We start from the raw sequence: 12,230 nt of genomic DNA on the forward strand, positions 1-12,230 counted from the left end.
AGGACTACCAATCTCCAGCTTCCCTACTACACGCCCCACCCCCACCCCACCCCACCCCCCAAAAACAATTTAGTTATGGCCAAGGTCCAAATGAATGTGAGTCCTTTTTCCTGTGAAGTGTTTATGCTCTGCACCCTCCAAGCCTTCTCATTACACAGCCTCCCCCCAAGCCCCAGCACCCCTGCTCAGGGAACTATAAAGGTAAACTGAGATCTCAACGGAAAGAGCCCAAATCCAACATCTAAGCCTAGTCATTTTTCTGACAGAGGCCAGGCCAAGAGCCAGAAGATAGTGATAGATCTACTCCTTAACACTTCCAACAGATCAGGGGAGAGCTAAGACATAAGTCATTTTAGGTTTATAATTCATTTAACTGAAGAAAACCAAAATAAGATAGTACACAGTATAGTGTACTATACTATAAAATGTATTCAATCTTTTACACCTTTAAGTAAAATAACAAGTGTTGTTTTCTATAATCCCTACCCAAATTCCTGTCACTAAAGGCACCATTTACTTACAAATGACCCATAATTCTCTTGGCACTTAAGTCTTTTCCTAATATGCACCAAAAGCCTAAATATTAGAATGTCTTTTCTAAGAATCTGCCTAAGTAATTTTCTAAGAATTACTTGCGGGTACTAATACTGCCATACTTTCATCAAGTTGTCTGTATAGCCAGCAAACAGTCTGGCCATCCATAGACCATTCCAAAGAGGTACACTAGGGTGGCTCTGCCTTGCTGCTAGTGCTGATAGCTTCTTGCTTCAATTCATTTACAATGATCTTGCCCTCCAAGTCCCAGATCTTGATACTGGGACCAGTGGCAGCACAGAGCCAATAGCAGTTGGGGCTGAAGCACAAGGCATTGATGATGTCCATACCATTCAAAGTGTAAAGGCCATCCTTGCCTCCAGAAGCACAGAGGGATCCATCTGGAGAGACAGTCACTGTGTTCAGATAACAGTGTGGCCAATGTTGGTCTTTAGCTTGCAGTTAGCCAGATTCCACACCTAGACCAGCTTGTCCCAGGAGACAATGATAGTGTTGCTGCTGTTTGGGAAGAAGGGGGTACAAGACACCCATTCTGAATGACTCTCATCCTGGACAGTGTATTGCAGACATCTAGAGTATACCATAACTTTATGGTCTTGTCTCGGGACCCAAAGATAATTTGCCAGTTGTCAGAGGAGAAGGCCATGCTCAGCACATTCTTGGTATGGCTGACAAATTGTCTCATGATAGTGCCCGTTGTGAGACCCCAGAGGAACAGTTCCATCCCAGGATCCTGAGAGGGCAAACTGACCTTCAGAGGAGATAACAACATCATTAAAAAAACTGGAGTGACCTCACAGAGCACTCTTAGAAGAGCACTTTTTAGAAGGGGGATCAAAATACTACCTATGGGAGGAGACACAAAGTGTGGAACAGAAACTGAAGGAAAGGCCATCCAGTGACTGTCCCATCCGGGGATCCAACCCATATACAGTGACCAAACCCAGACACTATTATGGATGCCAACAGCTGCTTGCTAACATGAGTATGATATAGCTGTCTCCTGAGAGGCTCTGCCAGAGTCTGACAAATACAGAAGTGATGCTCACAGCCATCCATTAGACTGAGCACAGGGTCACCAATGGAGATGCTAGAGAAAGGCCTCAAGGAGCTGAAGGGGTTTGCAGCCCCATAGGAAGAACAACAATATGAACCAACCAGTACCCCCAGAGCTCCAAGGAACTAAACCACCAACCAAGGAGTAGATGTGGAGGGACTCAAGGCTCCAGCCACATATGAAGCAGAGGATGGCCTTGTGGGACATCAATGAAAGAAGAGTCCCTTCATCTTGTGAAGGCTTGAAGCCCCAGTGTAGAGGAATGCCAGGACAGGTAAGCAGGAGTGGGTGAGTTAGTGAGCATGGGGAGGGGCAATGGGATTGGGGATTTTTTGGAGGGGAAACAAGAGAAGAGGAAAAATTGAAATGTAAATAAAGAAAATACCTAATAAAAAAGAAAATTTTTTCACTTTCCAATATGTTAGTAGCTATTGAAAACTTTCTCAATATCTCAATTGTTATATTCTGGAGTTAAAACACCTATATTGTCAATGAATTCATTTTCTTCTCTCCTTGTACAGGATCTATAACTGTTGATGAGCCACCAAAGATGCAGCTTTGATTTCCAGTCTCTGGAACTATTTAATAAGGGCAAATGTTCCTCTATACAGTATAAAATAAAAATGACTGGTCAGAATCCATCCATGATGGTCAAACCTGAGGTCTCTAGTAAACAAAATTTGTAATTCACAGGGAGAGATGCTTAGGGGAGCACCACTGCAGGCTAGGTGTGGTGCTGCTGACTAACACATGGACTCTGGAGTCAGAGAGACACATGCTCATTTCTCCCTATGAGTATGTGTTCATACTCCCAATCCAGTAATGATACCCTGTTAACCAGAGTCATCAATGGGAATAAAGCTAATCTAGCTTGGTGCCGGCTGCACTGAAAGTATCACAAACATTACTCACTATGCTTTTGCTATTAGCACTATTACCCATGTAAACAGTAGTATTCTTAACAATAAGCGATGAGAAAATAGGAGAAAAGTGAGTGTGTTCTCCATTAGTCTATGTCCAAGGGTTTGCACAAGACTCACAAGCGTAGTCATCAGGGATTGAAGAAACTGAGCACGTTTTTAGGAGGGGTGATAAGGTTGAGAGGAAGAACGTAAATTACACAAACAGAAGAGAAACTGAGTATAGAAAACCTAGGAGATGGATGGCATGAGAGGATGCCTGAAGGCAGGAGGGAGCCAGGATGTCCAGGGAGGCAGCATCATGAGAAATAGGTGCATAAGCCACTTCTCCTCAGTACCCACTCAGAATCATACACATGGTAAGAATTCAGGAAGGATCCCTAACTGGCCAGGACAGACTGGTACTAAGTCATTTATTGGTTCATTAAGTTCATAGGGTTTCCAGAATGTGGTAGGCATAGAAAGAAAGGCTCCTATATTTGGGCTTAAATCAAAAGTATCCACCTCATTCCTAGAATCTTGTTTTTTAGCTTCTCCAGTGTCACAATGATCCAAAGCCCTTTGGCACTGTGCTTGAGAATCTCCTCCACTTTCTAGCAGTGGTGTAGGTTGAGCAGTGTCCCCTCCAAACCTATGCTACACTCAACTCCAGTATGTCAGACCCAGATCATATGTCAAAAGAGACTAGGCAGAGGTCCCTAAGCAAAACTGAGGTTATTAGCCTGACCTCCATTCACTTTGGCTGTGTCGCTTGACATTAAGTTTAGACACACAGGCACATAAATAAGGAGAAGAACCCAAGGACATGGGGAAGAAGACAGAGTCCAAGGCAAGGGGAGAAGTCACAATCATATCCTCCCTTTGCCAGTTCTCATACTTGTAGCCTTCATGCCTCTAAAACCAGGAGACCCATTTACATTGTGAACATCACTGAGTGTGTGCTAGTTAGGAGTGGTCATTGTAGAAAATCAGTTCACACAGAGTTTCCAACCAACAGTGACCACTCCTAAGTTAGTTCTCCAGAGGTGCCATAGTCTCTTAAAGAACTACTACTGAAATGATTGAACATTCATTTGCTTTTCATTATTTGTTCTGGGGACTCAACTTAGGTCCTTTCATAACCTGGGTAAATGCTCTCTATCTCTGAGCTATATATCCCCAGTTGGATATCCATTCAGGAAATAATCACTTTGTTCTATACTGTGTACCACACACAATTACACTGGCATGGATTAAAAATGAACTTAACTATCTAATGTTGAGAGGAAGAGAACCATATGTGTGTCTTTAGGTCAAACAAAATTTGACAGTAAAAGGCTGATCCAAACTTTTGGTAATTTTAATTTCAAAATTAATATCCCATTCTCTTTCAAGGATTTTATTTCTAGAATGTACCTCATTATAAGTACACAGAGACACCTTAGAGCCTGTGCCCAGGCTGGGAGCAGGAGACCATCTCAGAGCACTAAGTGCTACACTGTCTATACCTAACCTAGATCAGAGATGAGTTCTGGATGTTCCTGCTCTAAGCACCATACAGCATCTTGGCCCAGATGATGTGACTTTCAAGGGTTTCATGAGCTCCATGTTCTGCAGCTACCTAGGGCAAGCTGATCCTGCAGGCTATATTGATCCCAATTTCTGTCATCAATGTCCCTGGGATTCATTGGGATTCTCCTTGGCTTCTGCTTGCAACACCTTCACCCTCCAAACAAATTGGAGGGAATGTTACAGGAAGATGCATGCTGTCATTCTGTGCCTCTGCTATTTTCCTAACTTATCCCTTACTGGCAATACACAAAACATTCCGCTTCTCTCTAGGCAGGGACTATCCCTCTTCAAGATCCTCCGACCTGAGTCACGAACTTCTTTCCAGCTCTTCCTTGAATCCTTTCTTTATGTAGCATGAACTAACTATCTGATCAACCAGAAAACCTCAGTGAAGATTCTGTGGTCAGGGATCATTGTTTATGCAGCCATTAAGCTCTGCATTTTCTAGTCATTATTGCCTATCTAAATAGGAAGGAGGCCATCAATGGGTTCAGACATTTACATTGACACAAGCCAATATAAAAATCAGTATAACCAAGAATAGGAATTCTATGTCTTGGGATCCACTCTACACTTGATGATGAGGATGATGAAGAAGATGATTATGAGGATGGTGGTGGTGGTGATGATGATGATGATGATAGTAAATATTAACAAATAATGAAGGAATGTAAATGAGAAATCTTTGAGAGTGTTAAGGTAGCTGAGTCAGGGCAGACTAGTGGGCACACAAAGAACAACATTTGCTTGTCCAAAAGACAGCATTATTTTACTCAAGAAACAGCTCTAGCTACAGAGAGGGCTTCTATTGCTAGGGTAGTCTCAGTCATGGTGATATTTTGGTAAAAGAAAAAATTAGAAACAAAAAATCTGAACGTTACAAGAGAACATAATATAATCTAGATGATCATTAAGTAATACTTTGAAAACTTGTACCCATAAACTAGAAAATCTAGAACAAATGACTGAATTCCTAGACACGTGTGATTTACAAAATTGAAATTAATAGGATATGAACAACATAAGCATAATAGACAGTAAGATAGAATTGGTAATAAAACATCTCTCAATAAAGAAAAGCCCAGGATTAAGTTCCACCAAACTTTGTTATAAGAGTTAACACAAGTGCTCCTCAAAGTTTTCCATAAACTATAAAAGGAAGGAAGGAAGGAAGGAAGGAAGGAAGGAAGGAAGGAAGGAAGGAAGGGAGGGAGGGAGGGAGGGAGGGAGGGAGGGAGGGAGGGAGGGAGGGAGGGAGGGAGGGAAGAAGGAAGCAGGCTACCAAACACATTCTGCAAAGCCAGCACTACCCTGATGTAAATGGAAAAATCTCAATAAAATTTTTGAATCCAAGAGGACATAAAGAAAACTATACCAAGTTAGTTTAATTCCAAAAATGTAAAAAAGTTTAACACAGACAAATAAATGAATATTCTATGGCTTATACATTGACTTAAAGATAAAAATCACAGGGTTATTTCTATATTTGAAGAAAGTGGCTTTAAAAAACTTCAAAATATCTTCATAATAAAATCTGTGATGTAGCCAGGACTATTCCACAATAAAGATCATACACCACAAACCAAAATTAAATAACAAGACAAACTTGCTCACTCCACCTGCTTTCATTTGACAATGATGAAATTCATAAATACATTCATGGGTCAAGAGGGGGGAAAAGAGATATAAATAGGAAAGGAAGAAGTCAAATTATCCCTACTTGACAACAAGTACATGGTTCTCTACTTGAAATCCTTTAAAGGCTCCACCAGAAAACAGAAAACTTAAAGTAGGAAGATGAAAAATCAAGATATAAAAAACAGAAGCTTAAAAAATTAACTTTCCTATATGTCAATAATATACTGTGCAAAAGGAAACTGGAAAAAAAATTCTCATTCACAATTGGTTGAAAAATCATGAATTCCCAGGAATAAATTTAACCAAAGAGTTGAAAAACCTCTACAAAGAAAGACACAAAATTGAAGAAAACCCTAGAAGTTTTTTTTTTTTTAAGACTTCTTATATTCACGGGGTTGGTAACTATCAGTGAGGAAAACATTACACTATCAAAATCAATTTATATATTAAACAGAATCCTAACAACACTCCAAACACATTCCTGACAGGTATAGAAAGATATATTTTAAAAAATATTGAAACACACAAATTCTTGAAAATCAAAGCAGAAAACAACATTAGAGTATCCACAGCCATATTTGGAGACTGGCTCAAAACAAATATATAAACTCATAAGAGAGATGGTGACTCAGTCACCTATTCTTTATCAGAATTATAAAAAGTGTATACTATAAAACAGACATGGTCTCCAACAAACGGGCCTGCAGAACCTAGATATAATTTGACAAGTAGGAGAATGGCACTAAATCAATATCTTTTACCCTGGACAACATCAATACAAAAGTAACTGAAGACCTATGTGAGGTCCAAAACTCTGAAGCCTCTAGAGTTTAAAAAAAAAACAATTCAAAATAAAGATTATTATTGCATAAGAAACAATTCCCAAGATAGACAAATAGGATCACATAAACTTAAAAGCTTTCGTTCAGCAAGGGAAACAATCAACACAACCAAGACATAAGCTACTGAACAAGAGAAGATAGTTGATAGTTAAAAGTCAGAAAGATTAATATCTAGAATCTATGAAGAGTTACAGAAATTGAACACAAATAGAAAAAACAAATACCCTATAAAATAAAGCACTTAGAAACAAATTAACAAATCTGAAAGAAAATACAAATGGCCAGTAAATATTTGAAAGTATATTGAGCTTCCTCAGCCAACAGAGAAATGCAAATTATAATTCTCTGAAACTCCTTCGTATCACAATCAAATTGACAATTATCAAAACCACCAAGGATATCAACTGCTGTCAAGGATGGAGGGAAAGGAGAGCCCTATATAGTGCTGTTGGGAGTGGAAACTGGTACAGTCACTATGGAAATTAGTGTGAAGGTTTCTCAAAAACATAATAGCCACATAATTCAGCAATACCCAAATATTCCAAATCAGAATAGTACAGAGACTTGCGCGTTCATGTTGAGACTTGTGCTATTCACACTAGCCAAGATATAGAACCAGTCTGGATGCCCATCAACAGAGAAATGAATAAAGAAAATGTTCATACATACAATAGAATTTTATTCGGTTATAAAGAATAATTTAAACTATGATATTTGCAGGAAAATGACGGAACTGGATACATTGTGTTAAGAGAAGTAAAACGGGTTCGGAAATCCTAATGCTGTGTTGTAGCTCACATGAAGAATCTACGTTTAGAATGTGTATGTTTATATAAGAAAGTATAAAGGATGAGGTCACACAACAGGGGACGAGGTCAAAGAGCAGGGGATAATGGATGTATGTGGCCTCAAAGCAAAATAATGACTATTTGGGAGGAAGGAGGGAACCAGCAAGAGATTCAAAAGGGGTATGAGGTTGACTGTGGAAAGGCAAAATCAATTATGCATAATAAATTATGTCATAATATTCATGACAGTGACACAATATATGTATCACTCCCTCCAAGGCTTTAAGTTTCATGAAAGAAGGGTAAGAAAAATAGAAGAATCAGAAGAAGGTGTGAGAGGAGGTGCAGATTGCAGCTTCAGAGCATGCCAATACCCTGGCATTCTTGATATCACAGTATTCATATTTATGGGTACATGACTGGTCCTGTCAACATCATAGACTGGGTCTTGGAGGGTCCTGGAATGAGCTATAGACAGATAATGGTAGTTAGCACAAAACCATAATGCTCCCTGGTGGCTGCAGTAAAGACAAACCTGTTCCTGAGTAGTATAGTCACTGAGAGTAAGCCCATACTCCTGTAAATAATCCCTCTCCCAAGTTCCTATAAAAACCCCTAATAAAATGCAATACGTCATCACGAAAGGAAGGCAAACATAAAATAACTAGTGGGGAAGAGTGTGGCAATCAGCAGGAATGGGAGCAGAACAAGAAAGGGTAGCAGGGGGTAAATATGAAAAAAACATATTGTGAAAATGTCAATTAAATCAACAATTATTCATAATTAATATTTGAAAATACATAGTAATATAGTAAAATATCATAATGAAACAAAATATGTTTATGCTAACTGAAAGTTTAATCCATTGGAAAGAAAGCATCCATGTCATCACACTCCTTCCTATTCTACAGCTCTTCCATTCTTTCTCCCCTCTCCTCCATGATGTTTCTGGAGTCTTGAAGGGATGACAGAGATGCTGCCACTTATGCCTGAGGGCTCAACAGTCAAAGGGTTATTCTAAACCCTTTGACCAGATACAGTCTTGTCATTAACTATCACCCTCAGCAAAAAGGAGTTTTGCTACCTCAGGTTAAGAGCAACACTAGTCTATGCCATGTATTCTCTGCTCTTTCCTCTAGCAGGTGGAGCAGACAGTCTCACTGAGAGAAGCGCCTGTCCATTTCTAAGACCTCATAAGAACCAAAGTGTGTCTCTTGTTGGTAATAATCTGTCTTTTTCTTCCATTTCTTTGTAGCCTGAAGCAAAATGATATTAATAAAACCATTTGCAATTGAGTTGTTATTACATAAACAATAAGCAAGCAAACAAACAAATAGATTGTTTCCAAAATATTAAAAAGCAGCTGGTATCCCAGGCATGGGCAAACTAAGCTAACTCACGGTTAGCTGGTATTTCTGGTAATGAGTTGTCATTAGCAGCAATAGCTAATATTTATTGGGAGTTGGCATAACCCTAAATGCTTTTTCAGCTTTTCATTTCATCAGGCACTCTGATGACATGGAAATTGTGTCTTCTACCCTATCCTCCCAATGGAGAAATGACAGCAGGAAGACATTTATCTCCCCCTATGACGATGTAGGAGGCAAAACAGGAACACCCTGAAGTTTACCACCATCCACACTTCCTATTCTTTTTTTTTAATTTATTTTTTAATTAGGTATTTTCTTCATTTACATTTCAAATGCTATCCCAAAATTCCCCCAGCAACCCCCCCCGACTCCCCTACACACCCACTCCCACTTCTTGGCCCTGGCGTTCCGCTGTACTGAGGCATATAAAGTTTGCAAGACCAAGGGGCCTCTCTTTCCACTGATGGCTGACTAGGCCATCTTTTGATACATATGCAGCTAGAGACACGAGCTCTGGGGTACTGGTTAGTTCATACTTTTGTTCCACCTAGAGGGTTGCAGACCCCTTTAGCTCCTTGGGCACTTTCTCTAGCTCCTCCATTGGGGGCCCTGTGCTCCATCCAATAGCTGACTGTGAGCATCCACTTCTGTGTTTGTCAGGCCCCGGCATAGCCTCACAAGAGACAGCTATATCAGGGTCCTTTCAGCAAAATCTTGCTGGTGTATGCAATGGTGTCAGTGTTTGGAGGCTGATTATGGGATGGACCCCCGGGTATGGCAGTCTCTAGATGGTCCATCCTTTCGTCTTAGCTCCAAACTTTGTCTCTGTAACTCCTTCCATGGGTGTTTTGTTCACACTTCCTATTCTTAATACAGCCTTCTGCCTGAGAGATAATTGTTTTGGACAATTCCTTGAAAATTGTGGAAGGAAGAGAGAAATGATGTTCCCTGACTCACAATGAGGTTACTTACTACTTAACGAACTCATTGGAGGTTGAGAACACTATGGGGCAGTGGATCATGCCACCAGACAGAAAACCTGGTCCAATAGATTCAGGGACCCCAGAGATTCCCATAAATGAGAATTTCAGGCATTTAGATCTATTCCCGACCAGGTTCCTCTCCTGGGGTACATGACCATGACACCCTATTGAGAGGACTGTGACAATCAGTCAAGTGGGGACAACACCTGAAATTCTTTCACATGCAGATGAGGGATTCCTTCTATCTCAGACCAAAGCATCTGCTTTCTATAGAAAGATCCCAACCCACCCCCAAATGTTTATAAGTCCTATCCACAAGGAATAAAGTACAGGAGTTATTTCACCAAAGATCGTCTGACAGTTTCTGTCTTACTGAGCTGTAGCACTCCAGGGAAGAATTTTCTCTTCCCAAGCTTTTGTAGACAGACCTTAGACCCAGCCACTTCCTGCTTAGTGGCCTCTACCTTGGCCCTTAGCTGCCCTCTGCATCTCAATGCCTGCCACCTACTCCTAGGCAGCATTGTCCCAGGAAGAGGCTAGGTAGGCATCCTGCCTTAGAGAGCTTCCACTCGGAGAACTGTAATTCTGGCTGCTCTGGCTGGCCAGAGCCCCATGGATCCCCACCGACAGTGGTCCAGCACAAAGACCAGCAAACACCATTAAGATGGCAATGGGTTTAATGCACCTGGCCTATGAAACCTAACAGCTTAGTGACTCCCCTTATGATTTTAGATAACTGGAATCTATAGATCCCTACTACTACATACCATCAAGAAAGAATGGTATTGTGTCTTATTGGCCTAGAAACAGATCCAAATTCCAAGTTCCTATTTGATGTCCTTTCAAAGTGTTTTCTTTCACAATACAGTGAGGCGAGGCCATCCTATCTCCAATTGGGGGAAAGTTCTGGAATCCTGGTACTTTTAGGACTAGAAGCAAACAGCTGGTAGGGTCCTCAATTGTCCCTTGATTCTCAAGTGATTCAGCTGTGCCTGCAGACTTTAATTACTGAAAATTTACAGGTGTGTTTGGCTTCCTGGTGGGGAAATGAGTAAGAAAACTAATTTTCTGGCCAGAGACGATGTCTGAGAAATGACTGTGGAATGACTCACCTGCTACTGTTTCAGCCAAAGATCTCATGTCATCACAGCCTGCAACTGTAGTTGCAATATTCCCCACACTTTCTGCTTTGCTGTTATTTTTATATACACTGCCTCCCAGAATTATCTGGAACTTGGTATGTAGACAGGACTACCCTCCAACTCATCCACTTCTGCCTCTAGGGTGCTAGAATTACCAACATGGACCAATATGCCTAACCTTCAACTCATAGTTTTTAATACCCAAACCCATTCTTTAGGATACTTACTATACTAATTGCTTAAGATACACATGTATAATGACTTAAAGGCAAATAAGACAATGAAAATACAGCAACAAATAGAAAGAGATTGCTTACTTATAAATCCTACACACTAACTGATAGTCCCTCCTGGAATTCCTGGAGAGGAAGTATTTACAAATCTCATCTGGTAATCAGCTTTCACCTTTCATACAAACACCTTTCAGAACATGATAATATAAGAAAAGATTTTTGGTATGCATAATAGTTGGTGTGTGTGCCTGTGTGTGTGTGTGTGTGTGTGTGTGTGTGTGTGTGTGTGATACATGCACGTTTGTAGTATTGGGGATCAAAGTCACAATCTTAGGGATCCCAACAAATAATCTGTACTACTGAGATACCTCCACAAATGCAGATATTTGAAAAAAATATTTCACCAAAAGTCTAATAAATGACGATTAAGATGAGAAAAGTTGTCTGACTTTAATAGTCATCAAAGATGTGCATCTTTATATTACACCTAAAAGGTATCCATGCATCTTGTCCACTGGATATGTTTAAAGGCTGACTACTCCAAGTACAGGCCCAACTGTGGGTCTTCCATACCTCTGATGGGAAGGTGAGAGGGTAGAAATACTTTGAAGAAGAAATGATTTGTCAATCAGTATGTTGAAAAGGAAAACATCAAACCATAGTATGATCTAGTAATTCTACTCTTTGGTGATTCCTTAAGATAGATGACAAAAATATCCATTCATAGACCTAAGTGAAGTGTAAGGTTGGAAACAACTCAAATACTTTCAGATAAAGGGAATACTACACAGCAATGCAAAAGAATACTGCCTTGTAGTACAAAGTAATTCTACCCAGTATTACAAAGGAATACTACCTTGTAGTACAAAGGAATTCTACCCAGTAGTACAAAGGAATAACGGTTATATGATGCTGATTAAAGAAAAATTATTATGCTGAGCAAATTAAACATAAAAGAGTTCTTAATGTAGGATTCAATTTACATAATATTCTAGAAAATATAAAATAATATGTAATAATAGAAAATGAGTTACATAAGGAATAGAGGTGTGGGAAGGCAGCAAAAGAGAAATCTGAAAGGCATGAGCAATCTTTTCATAGCACAATGTGTTCATTGTCTTAATTTTACAGATGGCTTTATTTATTGTACA

General features: G+C 39.9%; 1 pseudogene; it reads right to left on the bottom strand.

Moving 5' to 3' along the window:
• Positions 1-641: 641 nt before the first annotated feature.
• Positions 642-12,230, bottom strand: part of LOC110297960 (small ribosomal subunit protein RACK1 pseudogene) — a 103,332-nt pseudogene continuing 91,743 nt past the window's right edge.

Source organism: Mus caroli, unplaced genomic scaffold (genome assembly GCF_978045245.1).
Source record: "Mus caroli unplaced genomic scaffold, Mus_caroli_1 scaffold_8, whole genome shotgun sequence".
In the NCBI taxonomy this organism is placed as follows: Eukaryota; Metazoa; Chordata; class Mammalia; order Rodentia; family Muridae; genus Mus; species Mus caroli.